The 15,785-nt window shown below is 34.8% G+C and overlaps 1 protein-coding gene and 1 pseudogene across 4 annotated transcripts in view; both read right to left on the minus strand.

Annotated features, from left to right (window-relative positions):
• Positions 1-15,785, minus strand: part of AGPAT3 (1-acylglycerol-3-phosphate O-acyltransferase 3) — a 144,914-nt gene that overhangs the window by 90,772 nt on the left and 38,357 nt on the right. Inside the window, exon 1 of one of the 4 annotated variants that reach the window (XM_051984787.1) lies at positions 6,453-6,563. The exons of 2 other annotated variants lie outside the window; for them this stretch is intronic. The gene's annotated coding sequence lies outside the window, so the exon portion shown is untranslated. Of the gene's footprint in view, positions 1-3,925; positions 4,001-6,452; positions 6,564-15,785 lie in introns of those variants that run through there. One more of the 4 variants, XM_051984788.1, reaches the window with a different exon arrangement.
• Positions 1-15,785, minus strand: part of LOC127557137 (pyruvate dehydrogenase E1 component subunit alpha, mitochondrial-like) — an 89,602-nt pseudogene that overhangs the window by 37,160 nt on the left and 36,657 nt on the right.

Genomic DNA, 15,785 nt, shown 5'->3' on the forward strand with positions numbered 1-15,785 from the left:
AACTCAAGCCCTAAACTCTCATTTCAAGATTCTATTTTCTGTCCAAAAATAAAAAAATTTCCTAAAATATCCTGTTCCTAAATCAATCACAAGAATTTGTGATTTAAGAACCTGTTCTGTACCTAGCATTGTGCTAAGTATTAGCAATAAAGACAAAACATGAGAAAAATCCTTGTTTTTAAGGAGTTTTCATAATTTCAGAGAGACAACCTGTGTATGTATATATATACACACACACACACAGAATAAGTATAAGCTAGATAAGAAAAGGAAGTTATAACAGTTTAGAGGAAATAAAGGTTTTGTATAAAAGATAGTATCTGAGGTCCTACAAATCAGACCAGGATTGAACTTTATACCTTCACCAGCTATCTTCCTAGCCATATCACCATCTCTGCCTGCTGCCACTCATCTACTTCTCCCCAGCTAGACCAATTCTTAACGCCTGACCTGAAAACTTAATCTCCATCCTCAAGTGTTCCTGAACCCATCTTCCCTCTCAGGGGAAGTTATTCTACTTTTCTTTGGAACTCCCAACCTAAGGCCCTGTATGATTAAATGTGTATAAATTAGTACTTTGCCCACCATCTCTACTGGCTGGGTCCTAAACATCAGATAATATTTCAGCTTTATAACCCATTCAGGCAGCCATCCTGATCATCTTACCTTTTACCTGCCTGCTCCCTCTTCCCCCAACTTTCCACTTTTAATAACATCCTGTAAGGGTCCATTAGAAAGGTCAGGCAAACACATTTGAGATGTAAGTAGGCCACTGGTCTCAAGGTCCCTGAATGTGAGTTGAGTACATAGGGACTTCCTTCGTTGGAGGTCCCATCCCCGGACCTCCAACCCCACCCCCCACCCCTCCCCACCCCACCCCCTGTGGCAGGAGGGGGAATCCTAATTACTCTGATCTGGCGTCAAGTTCGGGATATAATCTCCATCATCAATTGGTTTGTGCCTGTGACCTCACAGACCCTATATAAGCTCAAAGGATTTTCCATCACTCTTTTTCCATGCTCTTTTCCACCTTTCCCACCAAGAGCAATACCAAGATAATGCAGGAGGTTATAGAATGAGGTGTAAACTATGTAAATAAAGTCTAAGCTTGTCTGCCAAAACTCTCAAGTGCTCTGTTGTGCTCAAACTGCGTCCGTATGAGATAGTAACCAGAGAACTTCTCAAAACAGAGGTAAGATTGATATTATATTTACCAGAGTTTCTCTGATTAGGACTAGGAATTCAGGATTGATTAGGGTAGTTGAGTGTGAGAGTGGCACTTAACACATCCCTTCTCAGCAGACCTGTGTCTTCTAAATGCTAACAACTTCTATTAAGATGTAAATCTAGAAAGCTATGTCTCTTTTTAAATTTTTGCATTCCCATAATTGAGATATTAAAAGCTTAATAAATGCTTTTCTTTCATTCATTCAGTTAAAGATTCTAAGAGGTAGAAATGAAGAACAGTATCAGAAAAACCCAGAAGTCAAAACTGAGAATTCAACATCAGATTAGCAGTTAAAAGATTGTTGACAATTTTAGTGAAAATATTTAAGTTGAGGCACATGACAGGAAAATAATACATTTGCTATCCTTTTTTTTTTTAAGGCCTCAGAATCACTTGAATTTTTCCTTATATTTGGATGTAGTGGAAAGAACAATGGATTAAGAATCAGAAAACTTGGTTTTTAGTCTTGGCTCCATCATTTATTATACAAGTGACTTGAAAGAAAGTATTTATCCTTGCTTACTTCACAGGATTGTTGGGATCAAAAGATAATATCAACTCTAAAAGGCTATACAAAAAAAATTTTTTTTAAATCAATAGTTCATCTTTGTATACAAGACAATGTAAGTACATAAAGGTACTTTGAAACATTAATTTTATCTATCAAATGAGTAGCATAATGACTATTCGGCATACAGTAGGCATTGTTGTAACAATTCATATTGACTATTTCTTTTGACTCGGCTGAAGTTGTAGAAAAGTATATTAGTAACTTCTTTAAAAGAAGCATAAATTACTCTGATAATTACCATTAAGATTATAGTTACACTAGGGCTTCCCTCAGAGTTCATGTCCTGGGAATATCTTCTAAAAGATCAGATTACTTTCTTGAAAACTGAAAAGTCATTTGGATAATATCTGAGCTAGGCCAACCTCATTCAGAATTCTTCTCTGATGAAGCTTGAGATTATCAGTTCATAAAACAAAAACAATAGTATCCCAACTAAATTCATTAAAGTCAAGCTAAGCTTACAGAAAGATCAGAAAAGCAAAAGAAAATTGAAAAATTCTGTAGAAAAATAACATATTAAACAAAGTGAAACTTCAACTAAGGAGATTTTGATTTAAAGGATTTTTTTTTTTTAATCAAGTATTAATATGTAAGAAACCAATGACAAGGGCAGCATTGAAACTCTTTCTCTCTGACTTTGGGGGGGAACACTAAGTTCTCCCCTGAGAGATCCACCAAGATAAAGTGGTTTCTTTCTGTTATCTGGATGAGACTGGTTGAGTCCAGGACCACTCCTACTTAGCCCAAGCTGGAGATTTCTATCTAACTCTATTGAGTTGAAAATTAGCCCAAAGACACTCATTAAATTCCAAGATTTTCCATTCTGATTCCAGCTCAAACTGTTCCAAGCCCCCACCAAGAGCTGCCCCCAGCTTCTTGACAAGGTTTCAATTATAAAAGGGGGCAGCTGAGCTCAATGTTTAGGCAGCAGAGGACCTCAAAGCAGAAATCATGCCAGGCCAAAGGACCTCCTCTGGCATAGCTACCTGCGAGGGACCTTCTGTCTGCTGACATTCTCTTTCAGCATTACTTCCTCTTCATCTCTTTCTCACTTATTTCCCTTACAATACCTTATTCACCTCTGTTGAGATTTCTCTGCTAAAAAACTTTATATCCTTCTGTTGAGACCTTGCCATCAAGGACTTCAGTCTTTCTATTCATGCATAGTAAAAGCTGACTTCCCCATGTCAATAATAAACTTCTTTTTGCCAGTCTAGTTTTTTCAGGGTCATAAATTCCTTTACAAAGAACCTCTGAGCCGACCAAAAGGGTTCCCACAACTCCCTGCCCTGGGCCGAATTTAATCATTTGGGGACACAACCCCAAACCTCATCACGATGGCAAAGGAAATGTTTTAAAATTGACTATATTTATTCAAATCTGAGACAATTAGACAGAAAAAAATAGGAAATGCAATAACTTTGTTCTATTTGGTGATTCAAAAACTAGTGAATAAAAGATCTTTATCTGGAAAGCCTAGTGAATCAATGAATTACAAAGATTTTTTCTACTCTTTCAGTCACTGAAGCAAATATAATAAGATCTGGAAAATACTAAAAATTGCCCTTTTCTCTAAACTATAGTTTATGAAACTTTAATTTTGCAGCAATTATTGCAGTCAGTTAAAACATTAAGACAGAAACTCATGAATTCTGCTTTAAAAGTATGCTGAGGGAAACAAAGTATAACTATTGATTTGATATTTCAATTAATTGTCTCCTTTCTCAATCATCTCTTCATTTACAATCTAGGCCTGAAGCACACTGTAAACCAAAGCTAATAGGCAAAAGTCTGTAAGATTCTAATTCCAACTGTCACTGACTCACTGTAATACCTGAAAGGAGTCACTGGGCCCTTCATGGCTTCAGATTAAAATCCAGTTATCTAAAACAATGAGATATTAACAGAGGAATTGAGTAACTAGCACAATGCTTTGAAATGCAGACATATAATTACATCATAATCAAAATCACCCTCAATGCCAAACCCCTTGAGTATTCCCAGTTTACCTCTATAGCTGGAAAGTTATACTCACTTGAAAGATGGTAGAGAGGAAAGTCTCAGATAATTTTAGAGACAGTAAAATACTATAAATTAAAGACATTAAAAGATAATATCTAACTTACCCAAGTTCTATATCTGTGCATTTTAAGAAGTGAAATATAAATGAAGAAATCCATCGCTTAAAATGAATTTGTTACAGATAAAAGAACCAGTTGATTTGCAAAAACTATTGTTTAACAAATAAAGTTTGAGTCACTCCATCCTTTACCATATTTCCTCACATGTGTGTTTATGCATCTCATCAGCTATAAATTAGAAATGTGATCTGGTCTAGAAAGAAAGAAGAAGAGAGAGAAAAGAGAGAAAAGAGGAGAGGAGAAAAGAGAAGGGGAGGAAAAGAGGAAAAGGAAGAGGAAGGGAGAGAGGAAGGAAGGGAGGGGGAAGAGAGGGAGAAGAGGAAAAGAAAGGAGAAAGAAAATTTATTAAGAGTTTACTATGAGCTACACAATGTGCTAAGCACTAAGGATATAAATAAGATAATACTGTCCCTACCCATAAAGAGCTTACATTCTAAAAATAAAACATAGAGAAGGGAAGATATAACTGTATAATAATTTAGGAACTTATTGTTAGTCTAGAGATGCAATTAAAAATTAATTAAAACAATAATTTTAATAGGTAGCTAGATGGCACCAAAGTGCACAGAACACTAGTCCTGGATAACAGAAGAACTAAATTCAAATCCAATCTCAGACACTGCTGTGTGGTCTTGGAAATCTCTTAACCTCTATTTGCCTCACTTTCCTCATTTATAAAACGGATGATAACAAACAGCACTTCTCAGAGTTTTGTGAGGATCAAATTAAATGATATTTATAAAATCCTTAGAACAATACCTTGCACTAAGTAAACACCATATAAATGTGTATTCCCTTATCTCCCTACTACCTTTAAACCAGAATAAAAAAGTATAAAATAATTGAGGGGAAGGGAAGAAGAAAATGAGCATTTATGTATATTAATAACAAAATCCAGCAAAGAGACAAAAAAGAAAGTCTATCTTAGCTAAAGAATACAGGCACAATTCATTTTATTGAGCTTAATTTTATTGTGCATTACAGATACTGCTTTTTTTATAAATTAAAGGTTTGTGGTAACCCTATGCTAGCAAATCTATGAGCACCATTTTTCCAACAGTAAGTGGCTACCTTGTTCCTCTGTGTCACATTTTGGTAATTCTCACAATATTTCAAATTTTTCTTTATTATTATATCTATTACACTGATCTGTGAACAGTGTTCTTTGGTGTTACTATTATAATTATTTGGAATGTGACAAACCACACCTATATAAGATAGTGAACTTATCTGATAAATTTGTGTGTTCTTATGCCCCACCAATTGGTATTCTCCAGTCTCCCCTCCACAATCCCTACTCCCTGAGACACAATTATATTGAAATTAGGCCAATTAATGATCCTACAATGGCTTTTAATTGTTCAAGCAAAAGGAAGAGTCACCTGATGCAGCAAATATCATTGCTAACTAATTTTAAGGAATAGCCAAATCATCCCAGTCTTCAATAACCACCTTCCTGATGAACAGCAGCCAACAATATTGAGTTAAGATTCTCTAACAGCAAAAAAAAAAAAAAAAAAAAAAAAAAAAAATTCAATTCACTGAAGGCTGAGAAGATAGTTAGCTTTTTTAGCAATAAAGTATCTCTTAATTAAGATATATATAATTTTTTAAAAGACATAATAATATATTACATACTTAATACACTACTGTATAGTATAAACATAATATGCACAAAAAAACCTGTGTTACTTTACTGCTGTGGTCTTGAACTGAACTCACAATATCTCCAAGGTATACCTACATATAAATTATCTGGATTTCTAGCTACCAATATGGCCTCAGAATAAAAGAAATAAAGGATAACTTTAGTAACTAGAAAAAATTCTTCCTGGTTGGACTATGCCAAGATAAATTTAATATATATTTTATATATAATATATATAGTACTATGTTAATCAAACTACCAAAGGGTTAATTTATAGAGCTAGACAAAATAACAATATAATTCATCTGAAGGAACAAAAAGGTCAAGAATTTCCAGGGGAATATGAATAAAGATAGAAATGAAGGAAAATTAGAAGCTTCAGATATCAAGCTATATGATATAGTAATAATGATCAAAATTATTTGGTAATTGTTTTAAAAAAAAAAAGTTGGTTAAGATTAAGTTTTTTAAAAAGCCAGAAATAATCTAACATAATAGTACTGTGATTAATAAATTCAAGGAAACAAATTTTTGAACTCTTTATTTGACAAAAAATGCTGGAAAAATTGGAAAGCAATCTGATAAAAGTAGATTTAGATCAACATCTAATATATGCCACAATAAACTCCAAATAGATAACATGACCTAAATGAAAAAAAATAATATCATAAAAAATTAGAAGAAAAAAATTTCATGATAAGTCAACATTTATATAGTACTTATGAGATGTAAGGTGCTTTACAATTATTATCTGATCCTCACTATAACTCTTTAAGGTAGAAGTTAACTATCCCCATTTTCAGCTGAGGAAACTGAAGCAAACAGATTAAGAGACTTACTCAGGCTCACACAGTTAGAAAGTACCTGAAGCTGAATTTGAACTCAAGTCTTCCTGCCTTCAGGCCCAAGGTATTCACTGTAGTACCCAGCTGCCTTTAAGTATCTTTCACTTAAGTATGGCTAGGAAGAGGAGTCCTATGTAAACAAGGGATAGGGGTAATCATAAAAAATGAAGCAGACAGTTTTAATTACATAAAATTTCAAAACTTTTAAAATATATACATAATTAGAAATATAATTAGAAGGACTTCACAGCAAATTTCTTTAATAAAGGTCTCATATCCAAAATTTAGAAAGAATTAATAAAAATATATAAGAATAAAAGTTATTCCATGGTTGATAAAGGGTCAAATGACATAAACAGTTCTCAAAAGAAAGCAAACTATTAACAACCATATGAAAAAATGTCTCAAATCACTAGAGAAATGTAAATTAAAACTATCCTGTATTTTTTTTTTACTTTTGAAGCAGGTTATGGTCTCTTTAAGAAACTCTATTTCCTATTGATCTGTGCTTCCTTTCAGATTCCCAGATCCTAGGTGAGGCATCCTCCCCAGAGAAGTTGTCTTTCCTGCATGCCTTTGATTCACAAATTCTGGTCAAAAAGCATCCCTTTGAATTCCAATAGGAGATCTGGGCTTGTCTCAGCCCCCACTGGATCCAAGCTAACAGGCTCTCCCAGGCCCCACTGGTTCTGATCTGCTTCGGCTGCCTTGCCCCCATTCTGACTTGCTTGGACTACCCTGCTTCCACTGGTTCTGATCTACTTGGGCTTCCCAACCCCCACCAAGACACCCAATATAATAAGGTTCCATCAATTAAAGTCTTTGCAGATGGACCTCCGTAGCTCATTCAGCTGCTAGGATTTTTTTCCATTGAGAACTGCATTCTTAATGCAAAACTCCATTTTCCATAGATCTGCCACTATAGAAGTCAGTCTCTGAGTAAACTGATTTCTAACAATAGACTTTCACTTTGCAACTAATATTCCGGAATGAATGGATTCTTTCACTCCTAAAACCTGTGGCTGATTTAAAGGAGATTCTTAATAACTCTCTTATAGCCACTAAAGTCAAGACCACTAGGAATCTAGACCATTCTTAACCTCATCACTTTGAAAGTAGCAAGATGGCAAAAGAGGAAAATAGCAATTTCCAAAAAATGCTGTGGAAGAAGGGGAACATTAATACATAGTAGAGGTAAGAACTGATTCAACCATTCTGGAAAACAACTTGGAAATATATTTCAGAAGTCACTAAAATGAAAACACCCTTTGACCCAGTGATACTATCATTAGGCATAAATCCCAAAACAATCAAGGACAACGGGAAAGGTTGGAAATATTTATAGCAACTCTTTTTATAGAAGCAAAAAATTAAAAACAAAATAGGTGCCCATCAAGTATGAAATGGCTGAACAGTGCATGATATATAATTTTGATGGAATTTTATTGCATATTAAGAAACTACAGTTAAGATATATTAAGAAAAACATGGAAAGAGTTGTACAGATTGAGAATGAAATGAGTAGAATGAGAAGAAAAGTTCACATAAGGATAGCAATATGAAGAAAACTATGAAATATTTAGAACTCTGAACAAAATATTAAACTATTAACTTCAAAAGAATGAAGAAGAAACATACTTTCCAACTCGAGAAAAAGGTAGCATTTTAGAGATGCAAACTGAAATACATATTTTCAAACAGGGTCAATATGTTGATTTGGTTTGCCAGACTTTACATATATGCAAGGGAAAGTTTCTACTACATGAATGAGAGATAAGAAGTTAGTACTTAGAGAAATGCAGAAAAACTTTTTAATGCAAAGAAGAAAACAAAAATAAACCAATTTTGTTACTACCTTGTTACATTAAATATATATGTATGTGTGTATGTAAAATTTTATATACAAATATATATTTATACTCTTCTTTAAAAAAAATAAACTGTACCTAAATTCATTTCCTATGCAAGCTCCTTTCGTCTTCATATAATGAAATGTAGAGATAAAGGAGAAAAATGTTTATTTCAAAATAAAATATAGGTTTGTAAGTATTTCTATATAAAATACATTTGCACAGATAGATATTATGGTAAATTATAGTAAGGTAACAAAAAATATATTTTAAATTATTTTAAAATTATTGTATCAACTGGCACAAGTGACAAACATAGTCTAGTGTTACTAACTTCACAATAAAAAAAATTACATAAAGAGGGAAGAAAAAAGATTGCAGGGTCAAGGTCATAATATTAACTAAGCTTACTCATTTTACTAGAGTTTGTTCAATGTATATAACTCCACTACCATCCCTATTGCAGATGACTTCCCCAAATCATGAATTCAAATACTGACATATCTTCTGAGTTCCAAGTTCCCATCTCTAAATGCCAGACACTCACATCCAAATGTTCCACTAATACCTTAAACTTAGTATATTCAAAAATGACCTCATTGTATTTCCCTTGAAAATTATTCCTCCCTTTTCTTCACCATTGCAACATTGTTCACATGATCTTCCGTGTTCAAAACCTCTACCACCTCCCTCAAATCTCTCAAAGTCATCATTCTCTCTATTATTACTATACCAGTAGAGACCCTAATTACCAGTAGGTAATTATTGGATTATTGGAATAATCTTTTATAAATTCTTTCTTCTACTACTTGAATCCTTATAATTTATTTCTTCATACGGCTTCTAGGATATATTTTTTCAAAATGTATAAATCAATTCATGTCATTCCTCTGCTCAAAAATCTTCAGCAGCTCATAGCAACCTACCATATCGAGCTTAAACTCTTCTGCCTGATATTTAAGACCCTTCACAATCTGACACCACCCTACTTTTCCAAAATTCCACCAGCCTAGCACAGCACCTGGCAAAGAAGTAGAAATAAATATTTGCTGACTGATTGACAGTACTGCCTTTGATGAAATATACTCTACATTCTAGCCATATCTTCACTGGTAAATGTGCCCTTCAGTTTCCATCTCTATGCCTTTTGTTTATGTCCTTCCTTATCCCAGGATTATTCTCTTTTTCTTATTTGCATTCCCTTCTCATGCTTTAGCTTTAAGTTTAAATTTAAATGACTTCTCCTACTCCCTCTTAGTAATAGACCAACATATGCTGCTTTGACATCAGGTAGCATTTATTTTCCAACTCTCTAATGCATTTATGATGTATTATTGATGGGGGTGAACCCCGAAACTGTGTCCCCTTAAATCTGTAAAAGAAGAGAGATTCGGGATTTCAGGCTTTCCCCTGGGAAAAAAACATACCTTTCCCAGACAAGCCCTTCCCAAGTTAAGTGGCTTCATTCAATTGGAGATCTTGGTCAAATCACCCTTTATGAAATTGAAATTTGGGGGGGATGGTCTCCTTCAAGGAATCCTAGACTCTGGGAAGAAGCCTTCAAACTCCCAGTTAAGTGATTTTATTTCATTGGAGATCTTGCCCGGGCATTGATTGGCCCAGATAGCTCCCAGCCCCAGGCCAACATTTGCCCATATAACCAAGGGTCTGTTAACACACCTTTGCCAAATTCCTAATGAGAAGTTTTGTCCACTAAGAGAGCGTTTACTTAGTGAACAATAAACTTCCCTTTTGCAAATTTGGGTTTGCAAATTCTTTCACATTGGACCTGCACTGATTCCCTGCCCTAATTCCCTCTCTTCACTACTACTAGCCCCGCATCATTATTATTTAGGCAATGGTATGGTATCACTGATAGAGAGCTATCCTCAGGCTTCATTTTCCCAGTCTCTATACTGTGTGACTCTAAGTGTCTCTTTTAGTACCTTAGATCTAACTCATTATGACTATAAATTTTTAGACCAAATATCCAAAGTTTCCACACCATAAGTTCTCTTTAGGAATGATATCTCAGTCTGGTTTCCTCCTTGCAAAATTGTGCAATATACACAAATATACCTATTTGTGTGTATAGCATATACCATCAATCATAATCTCCATGAGGATAAGGACCACTTTATTTAAATATTATCTCCTCCAAAGTCTAGAATGATGTGTCTTACAGAGTAATGTTTGTTTAATAAAAGCACTACCAACTCTGCTAAGAGTTTGGTTTACATAAAGAAATTCATTTTTTTCAATATGTAAAAATGAAGCCTTTCACATGTTAACTAAAATTATTTTTGCACATTCTACTGAATCATAATCACTTTTCAAAAACTTGATTGTTGGAATCCTTACTAACTGCTAAGTAATTAGAGTTGATCTAATCTTACAAGAAGTTGTTTTGGCCAGAACCTGAAACAAGGTACTAAGTAGAACTAATCAAGACAAGGCTTGTGTTCAAGCTCTTTGGGCCAGAGAGCACTATGGGAGAAACCCATAATCCCTCTCTCTGGAAGGAGCATAAATAGGCCAATGGGCCAGTCGAAGAGGTTCTTGAGAGGAAGACTCTATAAGTCGAGATTTCACCAGAATGACATGAAGACTGGAGCTGGCTGGAGGCTGAAGAAAGCAGAGGCAGAGGCTGAAGGACCAGACCTTTGGATTTAAAGACATTTGGAGAGAGCTCTTGGAACCAAGCAGAGAGATAGGCCTCTAAGCTAACCGGGCTATATTGGAAACAATAAAAGATCTAAACTTTTATCACCTGGCTGCGTTTTTGAGAAGAAAAAGATCACAACATTTTGGCGCCCGAACAGGGACAAACAGACCCCTCAGTGGATTTCAGTGGAAAAGCTCCGATCCTGATTCAAGTGGAAAAGCCTCTGATCCTGATCCAGTGGAAAAAACTTCAACCCAGAAATTAGGGTGAGTGCAACAAAGAAATTTTGTTAGAAGAGTTAAAGTAGAAGTTCATCTAAGATGGGACAGATATTTAGAAAACAGTCTGTTTCTGTTCAAGGAAAATGTTTAGAGAGCATTGTCAAAATTATGGAAAGCCAAGGTTTAATTATAAGTTTACAGCAAATTACTGAACTTTTACAAACTGTAAAGGACATATGTCCTTGTTTCTCTCTTGATAAGGAATTAGATCTAAATGAATGGAAATTGGTTGGAGAGGATCTTTGTCAATTCTATGATAAAAATGGGCCTAACTCAATAATTAATACATATAATGTAATACAATTGGCTATAAGAAGTTATTTAAGTGATAGAATGATGAAAAGGAAAGTACAGGAGGAAGAAGTGCCAACTTTACTAGGTAAAAAGGAGGATGAATCAGATGAGAATGGAGTTAATTACAATTCTGAGTATGATACTTCACAGCAGGAGGAATTAGGTGATTCCACATCTCATGACCCTCCCCCCGCAATTAACCCTTCATGGGTGGAACAAGGGGGAGGGAGAGAGACAGAAACACAGTCAGCTTCTCCTGTAAAGCAGAATTTGACAAGATTAGAAAAAGCATTAATTAAAGCAAAAAATGAAGGAGAAGATATATCTGATTTTATAAATGCATATCCTGTGATTGAAGAGCTCAACTCCTCAGGTCAAAAAAGGAGAAGATACACTCCTTTTAATTTGGAAAAAATTAAAGATTTGAAAAAGGGTTGCACTCTTTATGGGGCTACATCATCTTATGTGAAGATGTTACTAGATAATTTGTCTTATGAAATCCTAACCCCGAATGACTGGAAATCCATAACAAAAACTTGTCTAGAACTGGGACAAAATTTATTGTGGCTTTCGGAGTTTCATGAATTATGTAGGATTCAAGCCCAACGCAATAGGCAAACAGGAGCTATTGTACAAGTTGCTTTTGACCAACTAACTGGAGAAGGTCAGTATGCAGAGAGTTCAGAACAGATTTATTATCCCATAACAGTGTATGAGCAAATTTCTAAGGCTGCAATAAAAGCTTGGAATTCTCTCCCTGGACAGAAAGATGGAAATAATGCTTTCACAAAAATAGAGCAAGGTCCCAATGAACCTTTTGCAGATTTTGTGGGACGTTTACAAACAGCTGTAATAAGAACCATTGGAGACAATGCAGCAACAGAAATAATGACTAAACATTTGGCTAAGGAAAATGCCAATGAGGTTTGCAAAAGAATTATATGGGGGCTAGACAAAGATGCTCCTTTAGAGGAAATCATAAGACACTGTGCCACAGTGGGCACAAATGCTTATTATGCCCAGACTATGATGAACATGGAAAGACAAGGTCCTTCTTGGCAGAGGAATTCTAGAGAAACTTGTCGATGTTTTCAATGCGGAAAAGTTGGACATTTGAGAGCTCATTGTAGAAATGGAGATAGAGTGAGAAGACAGGGTGAGAGAAAACCCAAAACCCCATGTCCAAAATGTAATCGAGGCTTTCACTGGGCCTCTAAATGTATATTGACCCAGAGGAATGAGAGGCAGGGCCCAGCTCTAAAGTATCAATCAAAGGACAGGTGGGGCATGATAGCAGCTGAGGTTACACTCAGAGAGACTTTAGAAATTCAGAACTCTGATGTCATCAACCAACAGAAAAGCAATCAGGATTACAGTTGGGAAGAATACAGGCCTTTTAAGACAACAAGGCAATATCCAGTGCAAATGGCTCCAATGTAATTACCAGATGATGAGGAGAAATCCCAAATTTGGTAAATAGAAGGGAATTAGGTTAATTGCTTGGAGAAGAGGATCTGCTTATATTTCCACAGGTGGAAAAGGCTAACAATGAGACTGTCAAAAGAACTTTAAAATCTTCAGCTTTCAGTTCCTGAAAAACCAGCAAGAATCATTGGGTTCCCTGAGATGAAAAATTGTTGATGAGACTTTTTGCAGTACTTCAGAGCTTACAGGAATTATTAGATTCCTGGCACATGAACTAATGGACAATGGAATCCTATTGGACTGTTTCTAGGACTTATGGACATGTGTAAATTTTCAGGATGATTCATTTTATTTGTTACATTACTACTAGCCTGTGTTATATTGCTATGTGCTCATGTAAATTATGTATAATGCCTCCCATATTGATGGATTTATGTATACCATGTATATCTGTTACAAAGTTCTGGCCCATATTGATGGATTTATGTGTACCCCTTCAGAAACCCCCTATGTTTTAAAACAAAAGAAAGGGGGAGATGTTGGAATCCTTACTAACTGCTAAGTAATTAGAGTTGATCTAATCTTACAAGAAGTTGTTTTGGCCAGAACCTGAAACAAGGTACTAAGTAGAACTAATCAAGACAAGGCTTGTGTTCAAGCTCTTTGGGCCAGAGAGTACTATGGGAGAAAACCCATAATCCCTCTCTCTGGAAGGAGCATAAATAGGCCAATGGGCCAGTCGAAGAGGTTCTTGAGAGGAAGACTCTACAAGTCGAGATTTCACCGGAATGACATGAAGACTGGAGCTGGCTGGAGGCTGAAGAAAGCAGAGGCAGAGGCTGAAGGACCAGACCTTTGGATTTAAAGACATTTGGAGAGAGCTCTTGGAACCAAGCAGAGAGATAGGCCTCTAAGCTAACCGGGCTATATTGGAAACAATAAAAGATCTAAACTTTTATCACCTGGCTGCGTTTTTGAGAAGAAAAAGATCACAACACTTGATAATTCAAAATCATAACTACAAAACAAAAGTTAACAAATCACAGATAATACTCAAAATTTTGATTCCACTTGTAAAGGGGGGAATCTTAAATTACTTTACAATTGCATTTAGAACATGGAGAACACCTCTTCTATTGATAGGCCCATACTCTTAGACTCTTTGACCATGTTGAGCTGAATAAAAGGAAATAAAAATGATAATGTCTTGTCACAAGAATTAAAATTTTAAATTTAATATTACAAAAAAAAGATATAATGAATGGCTCTATGACCATTGGTCCCACAGATAATGTCTATATTGACTCCAAAAGTGCCAAATCTGATAAAGAAGATAACCTAATTAAAACAACTCTAGATAGAACACTAAACTTGTAGTCAGGATCTGAATTCAAAACTGGCCTCAAACATTTACTAGCTATGTGACCCTGGACAAGTCATTTAAAATGAACTAGAGATAACCAAATTAGGAGAACAAGGGATAATTTACTTATCAAATCTTTAAAGAAGGAAGAAATTTATGACCAAAGAAGAACTAGAGAATATTATGAAAGGCAAAGTGGACAGCTTTGATTACATTTAAAAGGTTTTGCACAAACAAAAACAACAGAAATAAGATTTTAAAAGGAAAGTACAAAGCTGGGAAAAAAATCTTTACAGCCATTATCTCTAATAAAGGTCTCATTTCTAAAATAAAGAATGGTGTCAAATATATAAGAAATCAAGTTATTCCTCAATTGATAAATGGTCAAAGAATATGAACAATTTTCAGATGACGAAATTAAATACATCTATAGTTATATGAAAAAATGCTCCAAATCACTATTGATTAGAGAAATGCAAATTAAGACAACTCTGACAAAACAACACACACCTCTTAGACAGGCTAAGATGACAGGAAAAGACAATGATAAATGTTGGAGGGAATGTGGGAAAACTGAGACACTAATGCATTGTTGGTGGAGTTGTAAAGTGATCTAACAATTCTGGAGTGCAATTTGGAACTATGCTCACCCTTTGATCCAGAAGTGCCATTACCAGGTATCCCAAGAAAATCTTAAAGAAGTAAAAAAGACCCACATGTGGAAAAATGTTTGGAGCAGATCTTTTTGTGGTAGCAAAGAATTGGAAAATAAGTAGATACACTGGGGAATGACTGAACAAGTTGTGTTTATGAAGGTAATGGAATATTTTTATATTCCATTATATAAAGCTGATTTTAGAAAGGCCTGAAACGATTTACATGAATTGATGCTGAGCAAAACAAGCAGAACCAGGAATACATTATACACAACATCAGCAAGAATGTATGATGATCAACTATGAAATGCTTGGTTCTTCTCAGTGGTTTAGGGATCCTATTTTTCTCTCCCAACACGATTCATAAAGCAATGTATATTAAAAATATTTTTTAAAAAATAAAAAATAAAATGAGTTAGAGAAGGAAACAGTAAACCACTTCAATTATCTTTGCTGAGAAAATTTCAAATGGGATCACAAGAGTTGGATACAACTGAAATGACTATAACAGCAACTCCCATTCCAAGTAATCCCTTATTCAAAGAAAATTTGGGAGAGTAGAGGTGGGGAAAAAGAAAATAGTTTTGTTTTATTCCCCAAGTTCCCAACTTCCATCAATATAATTTTTTCTTCGAGTTGTATTCTTATTTTTTTTCTTTTCTCTTTAAGAAATAAAATAAAGTAGATATTCAGCACTCTTTTTTGATAAATGAAGTCAATTAATTAATTGAAAAGCATTTACTAAGCACTATGCCAAATACTGGGAACAATAACAACAAAAAAACAAACTAGTCCCTGAACACAAGAAGCTTACAAAT

This window comes from Antechinus flavipes, chromosome 3, assembly GCF_016432865.1.
Source record: "Antechinus flavipes isolate AdamAnt ecotype Samford, QLD, Australia chromosome 3, AdamAnt_v2, whole genome shotgun sequence".
Lineage (NCBI taxonomy): Eukaryota > Metazoa > Chordata > Mammalia > Dasyuromorphia > Dasyuridae > Antechinus > Antechinus flavipes.